Source organism: Scardinius erythrophthalmus, assembly GCF_964197995.2.
Source record: "Scardinius erythrophthalmus genome assembly, chromosome: 20".
Taxonomy (NCBI): Eukaryota; Metazoa; Chordata; class Actinopteri; order Cypriniformes; family Leuciscidae; genus Scardinius; species Scardinius erythrophthalmus.
Window position 1 is genome coordinate 481242 of NC_138240.1, and position 5000 is coordinate 486241.

A 5000-nucleotide genomic window follows, 5' to 3' on the forward strand; every position below is an offset into this window, starting at 1 on the left:
GTGTGTAGTGTTGTGTTGAGTTGTATTAAGTTGTTGTGAGTTGAGTTGTTGTGTTGAGTTCAGTTGTGTTGAGTTGTTGTGAGTTGAGTGGAGTTGAGTTGAGTTGAGTTGAGTTGAGTTGAGTTGAGTTGAGTTGAGTTGAGTTGAGTTCAGTGGAATTGTTCAGTTGAGTTGTGTTGAATTGTTCAGTTGAGTTGAGTTGTGTTGAACTGAGTTGAATTGAGTTGTGTTGAGTTTAATTGTTCAGTTGAGTTGAGTTTAGTGGAATTGTTCAGTTGAGTTGAGTTGAATTGAGTTGTGTTGAGTTGAGTTGAATTGTTCAGTTGAGTTGAGTTGAATTGAATTAAGTTGTATTGAGTTGAATTGTTCAGTTGAGTTGAGTTGAATTGTTCAGTTGAGTTGAGTTGAATTTAATTGAGTTGTGTTGTGTTGAGTTGAGTTGAATTGTGTTGAGTTGAGTTGAATTGAGTTGTGTTGAGTTGAATTGAGTTGAATTAAGTTGTATTGAGTTGAATTGTTCAGTTGAGTTGAGTTGAATTGTTCAGTTGAGTTGAGATGAGTTGAGTTGAGTTGAGTTGAATTGAGTTGTGTTTTGTTTTGTTGTGTTGTGTTGTGTTGTGTTGAGTTGAGTTGAGTTGAGTTGTGTTGAGTTGAATTAAGTTGTGTTGAGTTGAATTGTTGAGTTGAGTTGAGTTGTGTTGAATTGTTCAGTTGAGTTGAGTTGAATTGAGTTGTGTTGTGTTGTGTTGAGTTGAATTGTGTTGAGTTGAGTTGAATTAAGTTGTGTTCAGTTGAATTGTTCAGTTGAGTTGAGTTGAGTTGAGTTGAGTTGAATTGTTCAGTTGAGTTGAGTTGTGTTGTGTTGAGTACAGTTCAGTTCAGTTGAGTTGAATTGTTCTGTTGAGTTGTGTTGAATTGAGTTGAGTTGAATTGAGTTGTGTTGAGTTGAATTGTTGAGTTGAGTTCAGTTGAGTTGAATTGAGTTGTGTTGAGTTGAATTGTTCAGTTTAGTTGAGTTGTGTTGAATTGTTCAGTTGAGTTGAATTGAGTTGTGTTGAGTTGAATTGTTCATTTGAGTTGAGTTGAGTTCAGTTGTGTTGAATTGTTCAGTTGAGTTGAATTGAGTTGAATTGTTCAGTTGAGTTGAATTGTTCAGTTGAGTTGAGTTGAGTTAAATTGAGTTGTGTTGAGTTGAATTGTTCACTTGAGTTGTGTTGTGTTGTGTTGTGTTGTGTTGAGTACGGTTCAGTTCAGTTCAGTTGAGTTGTGTTGAATTGTTCAGTTGAGTTGAGTTGAGTTAAAATGAGTTGTGTTGAGTTGAATTATTCAGTTGAGTTGAATTATTCAGTAGAGTTGAGTTGAGTTGAATTGAACTGAGTTGTGTTGAGTTGAATTGTTGAGTTGAGTTGAGTTGAGTTGAGTTGAGTTGAATTGAGTTGTGTTGAGTTGAATTGTTCAGTTGAGTTGAGTTGAGTTGAGTTGAGTTGTTGAATTGTTCAGTTGAGTTGAGTTGAGCTGAATTGAATTGAGTTGTGTTGAGTTGAATTGTTCAGTTCAGTTCAGTTGAGTTGATGTGTGTTGTGTTGAGTACAGTTCGGTTCAGTTCAGTTGAATTGTTCAGTTGAGTTGTGTTGAATTGTTCAGTTGAGTTGAGTTGTGTTGTGTTGTGTTGAGTTCAGTTGTGTTGAGTTGAATTGAATTAAGTTGTTGAGTTGAATTGTTGAATTGAGTTGAGTTCAGTTGTGTTGAATTGTTCAGCTGAGTTGAGTTGAGTTGTGTTGTGTTGTGTTGAGTTGAGTTGAATTGTGTTGAGTTGAGTTGAATTAAGTTGTGTTGAGTTGAATTGTTCAGTTGAGTTGAGTTGAGTTGTGTTGAATTGTTCAGTTGAGTTGAGTTGATTTGAATTGAGTTGTGTTGAGTTGTGTTGAGTTGAATTGTTCAGTTGAGTTGAGCTGAGTTGTGTTGTGTTGAGTACAGTTCAGTTCAGTTCAGTTGAATTGTTCGGTTGAGTTGTGTTGAATAGTTGAGTTGAGTTGAGTTGTTGAGTTGAGTTGAGTTGAGTTGAGTTCAGTTCAGTTCAGTTGAGTTGAGTTCAGTTCAGTTCAGTTCAGTTCAGTTCAGTTCAGTTGTGTTGAATTGTTCAGCTGTGTTAAGTTGAATTGAGTTGTGTTGAGTTGAATTGTTCAGTTGAGTTGAGTTGTGTTGAATTGTTCAGTTGAGGTGAGTTGGGTTGAGTTGAATTGAATTGAGTTGTGTTGAGTTGAATTGTTCAGTTGAGTTGAGGTGTGTTGAGTACAGTTCAGTTCAGTTGAATTGTTCTGTTGAGTTGTGTTGAATTATTCAGTTAAGTTGAGTTGAGTTGAGTTGAGTTGAATTGAGTTGTGTTGTGTTGAGTTGTGTTGTGTTGAGTTCAGTTCAGTTCAGTTCAGTTGAATTGTTCAGTTGAGTTGTGTTGAATTGTGTTGTGTTGTGTTGAGTTGTGTTGAGTTGAATTGAATTAAGTTGTTGAGTTGAATTGTTGAATTGAGTTGAGTTCAGTTGTTGAATTGTTCAGCTGAGTTGAGTTGAGTTGAGTTCAGTTCAGTTCAGTTCAGTTGTGTTGAATTGTTCAGTTGTGTTGAGTTGAATTGAGTTGTGTTGAGTTGAATTGTTCAGTTGAGTTGAGTTGAGTTGTGTTGAATTGTTCAGTTGAGGTGAGTTGGGTTGAGTTGAATTGAATTGAGTTGTGTTGAGTTGAATTGTTCAGTTGAGTTGAGTTGAATTGAGTTGTGTTGAGTTGAATTGTTCATTTGAGTTGAGTTCAGTTCAGTTGTGTTGAATTGTTCAGTTGTGTTGAGTTGAATTGAGTTGTGTTGAGTTGAATTGTTCAGTTGAGTTGAGTTGTGTTGAATTGTTCAGTTGAGGTGAGTTGGGTTGAGTTGAATTGAATTGAGTTGTGTTGAGTTGAATTGTTCAGTTGAGTTGAGGTGTGTTGAGTACAGTTCAGTTCAGTTGAATTGTTCTGTTGAGTTGTGTTGAATTATTCAGTTGAGTTGAGTTGAGTTGAATTGAGTTGTGTTGTGTTGTGTTGTGTTGTGTTGAGTTCAGTTCAGTTCAGTTCAGTTCAGTTCAGTTCAGTTGAATTGTTCTGTTGAGTTGTGTTGAATTGTTCAGTTGAGTTGAGTTGAGTTGTGTTGTGTTGTGTTGAGTTGAATTGTTCAGTTGAGTTGAGTTGTGTTGTGTTGTGTTGAGTTGAGTTGAATTGTTCAGTTGAGTTGAGTTGTGTTGTGTTGTGTTGAGTACAGTTCAGTTCAGTTCAGTTGAATTGTTCAGTTGAGTTGTGTTGTGTTGTGTTGTGTTGGGTTGAATTGTTGAGTTGAGTTGTGTTGTGTTGTGTTGAGTTGAGTTGAATTGTTCAGTTCAGTTCAGTTGTGTTGTGTTGAGTACAGTTCAGTTCAGTTGTGTTGAGTTAAATTGTTCAGTTCAGTTGTGTTGTGTTGTGTTGTGTTGTGTTGTGTTGTGTTGTGTTGTGTTGAGTTGAATTGTTCAGTTCACTTGTGTTGTGTTGAGTACAGTTCAGTTCAGTCGTGTTATTTGAGTACAGTTCAGTTCAGTTCAGTTGAGTTGAATTGTTCAGTTGTGTTGTGTTGTGTTGTGTTGTGTTGAGTTGAGTTGAATTGTTCAGTTGAGCTGAGTTGTGTTGTGTTGAGTACAGTTCAGTTCAGTTGTGTTGTGTTGAGTACAGTTCAGTTCAGTTCAGTTGAGTTGAATTGTTCAGTTGTGTTGTGTTGTGTTGAGTTGAGTTGAATTGTTCAGTTCAGTTCAGTTGTGTTGTGTTGAGTACAGTTCAGTTCAGTTGTGTTGTGTTGAGTACAGTTCAGTTCAGTTGAGTTGAATTGTTCAGTTGTGTTGTGTTGTGTTGAGTTGAGTTGAATTGTTCAGTTGAGTTGAGTTGAGTTGTGTTGTGTTGAGTACAGTTCAGTTCAGTTGTGTTGTGTTGAGTACAGTTCAGTTCAGTTCAGTTGAGTTGAATTGTTCATTTGTGTTGTGTTGTGTTGAGTTGAGTTGAATTTTTTAGTTCAGTTTAGTTGTGTTGTGTTGAGTACAGTTCAGTTCAGTTGTGTTGTGTTGAGTACAGTTCAGTTCAGTTCAGTTGAGTTGAATTGTTCAGTTGTGTTGTGTTGTGTTGTGTTGAGTTGAGTTGAATTGTTCAGTTGTGTTGTGTTGTGTTGTGTTGTGTTGTGTTGTGTTGTGTTGAGTTGAGTTGAATTGTTCAGTTGAGTTGAGTTGTGTTGTGTTGAGTACAGTTCAGTTCAGTTGAGTTGAATTGTTCAGTTGAGTTGAGTTGTGTTGTGTTGAGTACAGTTCAGTTCAGTTATGTTGTGTTGTGTTGAGTACAGTTCAGTTCAGTTCAGTTGAGTTGAATTGTTCAGTTGTGTTGTGTTGTGTTGAGTTGAGTTTAATTGTTCAGTTGAGTTGAGTTGTGTTGTGTTGAGTACAGTTCAGTTCAGTTCAGTTGAATTGTTCAGTTGTGTTGTGTTGTGTTAGTTGAGTTGAACTGTTCAGTTGAGTTGAGGTGTGTTGAGTACAGTTCAGTTCAGTTGAATTGTTCTGTTGAGTTGTGTTGAATTATTCAGTTGAGTTGAGTTGAGTTGAGTTGAATTGAATTGAATTGAGTTGTGTTGTGTTGAGTTCAGTTCAGTTCAGTTCAGTTCAGTTCAGTTGAATTGTTCTGTTGAGTTGTGTTGAATTGTTCAGTTGAGTTGAGTTGTGTTGTGTTGTGTTGTGTTGTGTTGTGTTGTGTTGAGTTGAATTGTTCAGTTGAGTTGTGTTGTGTTGTGTTGTGTTGTGTTGTGTTGTGTTGTGTTGTGTTGAGTTGAATTGTTCAGTTGAGTTGAATTGTTCAGTTGTGTTGTGTTGTGTTAGTTGAGTTGAATTGTTCAGTTGAGTTGAGTTGTGTTGTGTTGAGTACAGTTCAGTTCAGTTGAATTGTTCAGTTGAGTTGTGTTGAATTGAGTCGT